Source organism: Adiantum capillus-veneris, chromosome 13, assembly GCF_014529385.1.
Source record: "Adiantum capillus-veneris isolate H3 chromosome 13, ASM1452938v2, whole genome shotgun sequence".
Classification (NCBI taxonomy): Eukaryota; Viridiplantae; Streptophyta; class Polypodiopsida; order Polypodiales; family Pteridaceae; genus Adiantum; species Adiantum capillus-veneris.
This window is the reverse complement of record NC_140943.1, coordinates 119,547,819-119,558,709: the sequence shown is the minus strand read 5'-3', so window position 1 is coordinate 119,558,709 and position 10,891 is coordinate 119,547,819.

Genomic DNA, 10,891 nt, shown 5'->3' with positions numbered 1-10,891 from the left:
CTCTTGTCCCTGCCTCAAATCAAAATAAAAACATGGACATCGAATGAATCATCATAATTAATGAATGGAAGAATGATGGGATTTGGAGATGCCAAGATTTCACCAAGTCTTTCTGCTCCAAACATAAAAACAATGCGTTGTTGGTAAAAAATTTGCGATCTACACAAATGTTAATTCTGATGCATTGTGAAAAATGAAAAGCATATGGTGCAACTCTACTATTCATGAGGAGAATAGAAGGCAATTAGGAAAGTTCCTCAGTGGGGGCACCACTTTTATGAGAGCGGATTTTTTGAGATGGGGCTCAACTCAAGGCTCCCACCAGACAACCACTCCGTGAGACCCTACACACGCATATTTCTTAGGGGCACCACCCTCTTTTATGGAGAAAGAAGGAAACCAAAAAACAAACCATATACAACACACACACACACACGCACATCTTCCTTATGTGCTTCAACACAAAATGCCCTTCAACCATTCAACACACACTCCTTAAGCAATCCCTTTGAACACTGCACAAACTCACATGCAAAGATTGACCTTCACCATATTAGTGCTCATATACTTCTAAGAAAAGCAAGCACAAAACCTCAAAACTCAAAACACCATAATGCACAAATACTTGACAACTCCTTTCCTTTCCCAAAAGAAGAGACTACTTACACACATAAGGCGGCATGCATAGAGAGCTCTTCTCCATCTATGCAGCCCCAAGACTTACTTACACACAACATAAGGAGAGAAGCCAAGCAAATAGACACCATGGTGCACAAAAACTTTCTCAACAAACAAGCAACCCAATGAGCACAAAATATGAGAAGCTGCCAAGATATGCTTACCAATTTTACATGCGTTTAGAGCAAAAGTGTGACGACGACACCCCAATTGCAACAATTTGTTGATCAAACCATGAGATTGATCATTGAACTTGATATCTTTGCTCTCATATAGAATCTATAATCCTTATTTAGGGATGAGTATGGTAAGAGAAATGTTTGCAAGAGAATGGTAGCAATAGCATATTGATGCTCTCTCTATGGTGCCGCTTATGATAGCGAGCTTAGGAAATGGATAGGGAGACAAGAGGAGAGAGAGATTAGGGCTTCCCTAACCTTAGAGGAGCTTATTTGCAGCAATGGAGTAGGTGTGTGTATTTTTGTGCTTGCCAAAGGGCCTTTTTATAGCTGTACAAGACCTTGGGTTAGGTTAAACTTAACTAGGGTAGGTAATTAACCATAGTTAGGTTAGGTTCCCTTTTGACCATTCCTTCAATTATGCAAATAAGGGACTTATTTTTTCATTAAAAATAGCCTTTTAAGTCGTGGAAGCTCCATAAAGGTTGATAATGTATGTGGGCCCCACCATGATGTCCCTCCAGTGGCTCCTGCAGAGTGTCCCCATCCTGTTTGTTGTGTCTCTGGAAGCATCTTGAGCCGACCCCTCCACATACAAGTGGTTTTTAACTTCCCATTGGTATTTTAGAATGTTGAAGAAGTCAAGAAAACTTTTCACCTTTGTGGTTTGCCTGATTGTAACTTTGACCTGCAGTAACAGTGTCCGCAGCACCTTGTTTTCACCATAACTTTCAGCCTGTAACTCAGAATTGGGTGCTGTAAAAGGCAAAGTTGACCTTCTCAAAGTGTTTAAGCTGATTTTGGAGTGTTCCTCAAGTATACCCACGATCTAAGGCGTTCAAGATGCATCCAAAACACCTTTTGAACCAAGTCTCCTTGTAGGGGCCCTTTAGCATGCATCCAAGGTGTAGCATGCTTTTTCAAAAGAGAATCCACCTTAAACAAATGAGGTAGGCTCCAATAAAGTTGATTTATTGGGGATATACATTATATTTAAGATTTGTTGACCAACACAAGTAAATGATCCAAGAGTTGGGTCACATAGTGGTGGGGAAGGGAAGGCCTACAAGGTCAACCCTACCCTTGAGAGAAGATGGGTAAGATAAGTGCCCATAAATTATTTATTTACAAATTATGGGATGTAGATAGCTATTTAAATTAGTAAAGGTAATTAGTTAAAAGAATATGCAGTAAAAAACTAGGAGAGTAGAATTAAGTTTACTATTTACATTTAGCATGAAGAGAGAAATATGGTGTAAATGCATAAAGATCTAAGAAGGGTAAGGACGTGTTTGTATGGAAAAAAGCTATTACGGAAAGAGAGAATGAACGCTAGGTTAAAACTTTGATAAAAATATATACATTTGAGTAGAAATGTAGTGCAAATTCAAGGTTACCATTTAACGCTAGTCAACAGTATTGCATGTCGCAATGTTTCTGTTTCTCCTTGTTTAAATTCCTGAATCTTAGGAAGGGTGTTATGTTTTATGCCCCTCTTGGTGAATTCTTGAACAAATTCATCCAACATTTTCTCAATGGTTGTGAACTCTCTTCGGTTCAATAGTTCAAACCATGCTTGTGCATTGTCCTCCAATGTAAGTCCAAAACCCTCATACTGCGTGTGGAAGTCCTCTACTCGTTCTGCTCGTAGGACTTGCTTGAAAGCCGAGACATGGACGTATGGGTCTCCTATGCCATTGTACTTTCTATTTACCCATTTTCTTAGCTGAGATGGTCTTATACTTTGGGGTGCAAAGTATGCAACCATACTCCTCTCTGGTATCGTTTCATCTCTCGTTATCGCTCTAGAGGGAAATCCAGGTTCCCTCTTTGGAATTCTCTTAGAGGTTCCTGTGTTTGGTGGATGTATCTGAGGTCCTTCAATGACCAAATATCCACTCATCTCTAATTTGGTTCGCGGATTTGTTCTTTCTACAGCTCTATATTCTCGTCCATACTTGTCAACAAATAAAGATGTCCATTGTCGGTCGACCTCGTATGTACAGACATATAAGAGCTTGTACTCTGTCAGCTCATCTGGATAAGGCTCTAAGCAACTATAAAGATTGAATTGATTTCCATTAATATACCTATATAGTCCTTCACTTTCATGGTTATGCGTCCAAACTCTCTCCACAAAATTGGTCTTTATGTACTGTAGGTTTGGAAGATCTATTCTGGGCGGGTGCTCATCTATCCCTGCAATCCATGTGCTTGTATAAGCTGAGTCTGAGTCTGATGTAGACATGACTTCTAGGCTTAACAGATCTAGCTTGTTATAGTAATACCTCTCTCAGTGTGTTCAAGTGTTTTGGTCAGGGAAAATCCAAAACTATGTCCAAAAGCATGAGCGTTTTCTCACAATTCTCTCAAATTGTCGGTTTTAGACACCCCTGTCTTCCGGATGCATTTTGAGGCCTTAAACAGCGTTTTTTTTCAAAACTAACCAAAATGTATGCCGTTGGCAACCATTTTGGTCATTTTACTTTAAGATCTATAGTGCTGCTCCCAAGCTACGTTTTGATTAAAAAAAGTTTTGGAATCAGAGTCCGTATGTGAAAGTTATGACCAAAACAGTGAGATGTAATTTGGAAAGTTGCTCTATCTGATGTTTTTGCAAGTGGTCAGTTTGAACCCAAAATTGGTGTGTGCACTCCTTAGGCAATGATAAACCCAGTGGTTTACTTGATTTTAAAAAATTTCTCAAAATTTTTTCCTCAGTTGTCTATCGCGATAGACTCACCAAGTACCCCTTGCAGATGTCCAAATGCACTCAAACTTTGTGTACAGGGTATAATGGGCCTTCTGAACCCAAATATGAAGTCAGATTTAAATTTTGATTTTTCTATAGTGAATTTCTGAGTCTATTGCGATAGACTCACCAGAGTGTTACTGGGATAGAGTTTTTCAACTGTTTTTACAGATTTGAGTTCCCCCTTCTCTTGAGATACTACTCACCAAGTTTCAACCAATTTGGAATACTCTTCCTTTGTAACTTGCATCAAACAACAGTCTCTTTTCTGATCTTGTGAAGTAATCCACTTAGATGCACTTCCAATGCTCCAAATTTACTCAAATTTTAACCATAGGCTCACAACAACATGTAGAACAAGGCCCTCAGGTCAATTTTCAAAAATTTCTATTTTTGTGAAAAAACCATAGTCTATCGCGATAGACTCAGCAGATTCTTCAATTTTGAAAATTTTCCAGATTTCTCTTTACCACTGTGTTCCCTATGCTCTGTACACCTTGCTCACCAATTTTCACTTGTTTTGGACTTTTTCTTAGGTCTCTAACTCCAACTCTAGGATTCTGAGTCTATCTGATCACTAGAAAATAGAGTGGGGATGACTTCCCAATGTCCAAAATCCACAAAATTTTGTGTGTAACCTCCTGAGAGGCTAAACAAGCTATGCTCCAAAGGGTTTTGAAAAATTCAGTTTCTTTGGCCCTGCTTTGAGTCTATCGCGATAGACTCAGCAAGTACCCCTTTTATAGGTCAAACTTGAACTTTGACTATACCACTGTGTTCCAACACCTCTCCTTAGTCCTCCTACCAATTTTCAAGTGGTTTGGACTTTTACTTTGTCAGTTAGACCAGATCTGGTGTTTTCTACAAGTTGAATCCTCTCAAATGGTCTTAGACCCACTTTCTGATGTCCAAATGACTTCAAAATTTTTATGTGTCCTTGATAGCACCTTTCCCAGCTATGCCACAGAGGTTTTTGAAAAATTCAATTTCTATCACCGGGTTCTTAGTCTATCGCGATAGACTCACCAAGCATGCTAAAATGACACTTTTTTCAAATTTTCTCTTCACAGATGTGTTCCCTACCCTCTGTAGATCATGTATACCAAGTTTCACAAGGTTTGGAAACTTGGTCAAGTCCCTTTACCCAATTTGTCTCTGAAGTCTGACTCTAAACACCAAACTTGAGGTTTGGTGGTCTTCTTGATGTCCAATTTCAAATTTGAAATGATGGTTAAGGTCTAGGTGAGGAGTGGATTCAAGCTATCTAGTCACAATTTCCAAAAACTGTCCCACTCAAAATGTCATGAGTCTATCGCGATAGACACAGCAGATTGTGCAGGAAAATTCAACTCAAAATTGTGACTTCACTTTTAGATTCCCCTTACTCTCTTGTGTCTATCCCTCAAATTTCATGCAATTTGGACACTTGGTTTGTGTTTTGGGCCATTTTTAGTGTTTTTGTCAGAACGTGAATCTCTATCTGGGCTTTAGATTCACTTCTAGTGATCCAAACACCTTGAAATTTTGTGTGTATGCTATGTAGGCTCTGCTTAAGCTATCCCTAGGAGGGATTTGCAAAATAAGGTCCACAACTAAATATCCCCTACCTATCGTGATAGGCTCATAAAGTTTCCCAGTTTTGGTCTTTTTACAAAGTTCTCTTCACAACTAGTTTCCTTATCCTCTGTATAGTGAATACACAAAGTTGTGCAATGTTTGGGCTATTGGTCAAGGTCTTTTTACCACTGTGTCTCTGAACTTAGACTATAAACACCAGACTTGAGGTTTAGTGGTCAAGCAGGTGTCCAAGTACACTCAATTTTTGGGAGCAGCCTTGTATTGATGTGTTTTACCTGTGGCATGAGGGGTTTTGCCTGATTGTGAGTCTATCTCCAATTCATCAGTCTATCGCGATAGACTGAGCAGAGAGCCACTGGGAAGTGATTTTTTTTCTGTTTTTGGACAGTTTAGTTCCCAATGCCCTTAGAAGCCTATCCCCAAAGTTTCATTCAATTTGGACTTCTCTTCCTTTGGCTTCAAGTATTTCATAGTTCACATCCTTACACTCGGAAAAAGCAAATTCCCACTTAGATGCACAAGCACTGATGCAAATGCTTTGAAATTTCACATACAAGCTCTAGAGCATATGCAAAACAAGGTCTTGAGGTCAAACTTTTTGTTTTTTGAAAATTGCAGATTTGGTTTCAGATTTTTGTTTTTTGGGTTTTTTAGGATTTATTTATTTTAGATTGGACCAAATCTGTGTTTTCCCCCTACCTTAAGGTCTCCAATGCAAAAACAAGCACTCAAATCGGCTTTCAAACAACCATTTTAGAGCATTGTTGCCATAATCAGCACAATTCCGCCTTTTGTGTTTTCAAGCACATTTTCATGTCAAAATTGCTCTAGATCAACATCAGATGTCCTACACTACCTAAAGTCCTACTTTGGATGGTTGAATGATTGTTTTTGCTTTCTGGCAAGCAAACAGCCTCCTACTTACCTTTTGCGTTTTTCTTTGCGTTTTTTTCTCTTTCAAGTTCTTCACAACCATAAGTCACAACCAAACACACAAACCATAAAACCTAATCTAAACACACAACAAAATAATATAACCATACCTCAACCTCATGGTGGACCACCTCGGCGAGACGCAGGCTCCCTGGCTATCCCTCAGTCAAGAGATCCGCTCTCTGACTTCCCACTAAGAAGGCAAATGGTGACAACACTCTAGAAAACTCTAGAGAAACGCTATACTATCAAACACGAGTGATGCGGTCTACGCTAGTTTAGGCGCTTCGTCCCCGACAGCGGCGCCAATGTTAGCGGGTACGCCGCGACGGACGATGTAGCACAGCGAGAACACAGACCAACAAACTGTCAATCCGAGGACGTAGCTGACCCGACTAGGGCATGGAGGAAATCTCTGGGTTTTCAACCCTGAGCTAGACACGTACAACACTCTACAGTCACTAATCCTACCACAACACTACCATAAAGCAAAGAAATAAACAACGCATCCTACGAAACACTACAAGCTCGAAACAGTCTCAAATCATATCAGAATGACTCGAAATCGGAGGGTAAGACTCACAAGGACATGTCGTATATGGCCAAACACCTAAACCCTGAAAACCATAACTGTAAGATCTCTAATCGCTGTCGCGATAGACTCAAAACAGCAATTTCCAAAGTGTCCGGAACTGATCTACAAAGACATCAACACGAAGAGCTTCTCCCCCTGATTCTAACGACTACTTGATCATTCAGATCGGATATCGTTTGAGGTACTTACGACCAAATATAGCTCGTAGCAGGCGGGCTCGCGATGTGGTCCTCGGCTTGCATTGCTTGCGTCGACGCAGAGAGTTTCTGTATGCTAACACGCTCCTACTCTCATATCTGCAATGTGATTAGTATGCACGACGGTGTGTGTGCGTGAAGCTCACTACTGTGTGCTGCAGAACCCACGACTGTATATTATTTGAGATAACGTAATGTATTCTTTACAAAGCCTTAGGTTTCAGCTTATATACAAAGCCTTCAAACCTAATGTCCGGCCAAATGACCTGAATTGTCCCTAGGCTTCTACAGAGCTTAATTACAAGAAACTGAGTTGGCTTTACTCATTATACAAGCATTTGTGGCCAAAATACAAGTGCCGACTTAAAATATGAGGTTCCCGTAAACATTACAAAAGTGGCCGTAATGGCTCAAAATAATAATAACGCGATATTCGATGACGTCCATGAACTCGTATCTTCATGTTGTAGCATCCATCTTCATCTTCATTACTTCATCACCATCTTCATGTGGAATCTTTACAGAATCTTTGAGGAATCTTAATGGAATCTTTGTGGAAACGTTGTTGAAAGGGCGTCCTTTCAACACTCACATAGGTAGTCTTGAAAGTACCATAGAGTTCTTTTCAAAGGTAGTCATGGAAGTACCATGATAGTAAAGAGGTTCTCTAGGTACTTTGGAGGTAGTAAAAAGTCATTGAATACCTCATAGAGCTTTTACTTTGATGGGTTTTACTTTGGAAAAATGTATGAGCCTCTGATGGATTTTATTTTTTCTTGCACAGGGAGAGCTTTACAGGAGGTTCCAAAGGAAATATGCACACATCAAGATCTCACTCAAATGTTTTGAGCGATTGAAACCTTGGTTTGTTTGTAAGTTGAAGGACCGTTACACGTGCCGGTGTATTGCTCATATTCAGATGATATATCTCAAGGAAGCATTCAACCACATGAGACACAATAAGACATGCATGCATGGTGATGGGTGTGGCTACATGTGTGCTATATGCTTGCCAAAAGAGGCTCCAAGTAAGTGTGAAGTTGCCATGTACACATACACTAGTGTAAGCACATTGATTGAAAGTGTGTTATGTGCGAAACCAATGGACTTTGCATTTCATAACTTGCCTTGCTTGAAGGGAAAATGTCCTCAATGTGGATCGAAGAGATTAATGTTTTGTCCAAATGAAACACTTGAAAGTGCAGTCCAAATTTTTGTTAAGGTGTTTGAAGACGTTGCCTCAACCCATTCTCAAGAAAAAAGCGCAAGGATCTTCTGGTGAAGGAAATGGGATGCAAGGATTTCACATCTTTTCTTCAAAAGCATCTGACCACTTACATCCGACACAATTTATTGTCCGGTGGCAATCTCAGCAGTTCAAAGATTGCAGTCATAGGTTTCCTAGAGATGTAGTGGTCTCTGTTATTGACTTTGCAAAAAATTACTCATTTAAGGAGAAAAATGAAATCCAGTCAATGCATTGGTACTCTTCACAAGTCACCATCTTGGTGCACATTACATACATTCAAGACGAGAAAGATCAGGTGTTAAAATATACATAGTTTTACATTTTTGATGACAAATATCATCTCTCGCTCTTTGTGCAACATTGCTTGCAACTGCATAGTGTTTGGATTCAAAATCAGGGATTCAACTTCTTGAAGCGGCATTGGGTGTGATCAGATGGATGTGCTGCTCAATTCAAGTGATCTAGACCATTCTTCTTCATGTCAAGGTACGCGAGGTTTTATTCCACCTCTGATGAAAAGTTTCCAAAAATTTGTTTATGCCCAGCATTGAAGGTGGGTCATTGTTTTAGGTACTACGGTTTGACTGGCATTGAAATATTGTGGAGTTTCTTTGCCTCGGGCCACGGCAAAGGGGAGCATGATGGGGTAGGAGCAGTTGTTAAGAGGGCTTTAACACATGAGCAGTTAAAGCCTGATGCATGGCACATGAAGTATGCCAAGGATGTTGTTAGCTTCTTGAAGCATAAATTTAATGATGAAAGTGGTCACACACGGGTGAATCGGATTTTTTGGGAGGTCCAAGCAACTGAGGTGCCAAGGGAGAAGAAGTGGAATTTCAAGCGAGTTGAAGGCTCACGATCAATACATTGTGGCAATGGATACTCCAAGAGTGACAAGAGTGCACTCTGTTGCAGACTTCTCTCTTGTTTTTGTGAATTTTGTATGTCCCAGCGTTGGAGGTGATGCTTGAACAACACGCATGTTGAGAACTAGAAGTATCTAACGCTTAAGGCATTGAATGGTGACAATGCAGGTCAAGATTTTAGCAAAGATGAAGGATCATATCTGCCGATGTATGGTGGGCACCATGACACAATTAGTGAAGCTCTATGCATCGGTGATACCTTTGCGACCAATGCCAATGACGATGGAGCTAACTTCTACCTTTTGAGGTGCTCAAAGGAGAAATACAAAACAGCAAGAGCCTTGAGTGATTCCTAGCAAGACATAATTTTGGCAGGGAGCTATTTGGTTGAGGGGTACTATTACAAGCTAGTGGAAGGTGCCGAGCATATCTATTACATGCCTGCTAGTCAACCAAAAGTTCTTCTGGCATCACACTTGGTTAGATCAATTCAGATACCCTTGGAACCCTTAGAAGGAGAGCCACATAATTTCAAACTCGTTGCTGCAGAGGTATACGAAAATGTGTACAACAGTATGCCAATAGTGATATAGGTTGTTGCCCAAGTAACTTGTAGAAGTATCAGTAATTAGCTTCAAAGTACCATGCAACTATTCCACATGTGGTTTTTGTAGGAGCCTTTCATAGGCTTCAAAACCTCTTGCAGGCCAATCTAACCAAGCACTTGTAAACATTTTTGTCTACTTGAGTAACAAAAATAGCATTTCAATTCTGGAACACAAAGTACCAGTCTACCAGCCTAAAGTACCTTACAGGTAGTTCACAAGCACTTCTGCTAAAATATGCAGGAAACAAGCACTTCTAAAAATTTGTCTACCAGCCCAAAGTACCTTTAAGGTAGTCCTCAGGTGGTTTCTGTATGTTAAGATATGTAGGTAACAAGCACTTGTAAAACTTTTTGTATGCCATCCCAAAGTACCTTACAGGTACTTTATAGGTCTGTCAGCACAAAGTACTTAAAGAAAGTCTACATGTGGTTTTTGTAGGAAACTCTAGAGGCACATCTAAAAGTTTCTGTATGCTAGCCCAAAGTAACTTATAGGTAGTCCTCAAGTGGTTTCTGTAGGAAACTATCTGTTAAAATATGTAGGAAACAAGCACTGCAAAAGTTTTGGTCTGCCAGCCCAAAGTACCTTATAGGTACTTTACAGGTCTGCTAGCCCAAAATGCCTTACAGGTGGAAACTATCTTAAACTATGTAGGAAACGAGGACTTGTAAAAGTTTTTGTATGCCAGCGCAAAGTACCTTATAGGTAGTCCTCAGGTGGTTTCTGTACATAACCATCTATTGAGTTTTTGTATACCAACCCAAAGTACCTCACAGGTAGTCCACATGTGGTTTCTGTAGGAAACTGTCTTAAACTGGGAAACAATAACAGAATTAGAAAAATAACACTTCAATGCTAGGATACTTCAACAGTCTTAAACTACTTGAATAAGAAAAATAACACTTCAATGCTGGGACACAAAGACAACGCGTCCAACCAAAAGGAATATATTACATCTTCATCAATTTGACATCAAGTCATTACATGAGTTACAATGGCAATCAAATGAATCCAAAAAATTGGTTTCCACATGAAAAGTAGCATATAAATATACAAGGTTCTGCCCCGGTTCTAGTTTAGTTACAAAAAGGTACATAAAGGGTCTTTCATTAAAAAAAAGACATCTCTTGCACTCTGTGGGCATGAGTTGCGGCCCACATAAGTACGCATCAGACGATGTCTTTTTAAACCCTTTTGCAATTGCTATGAATACATACTTGTCGTCATCCAATAGGTTTTGATTTGTTGAATGTATC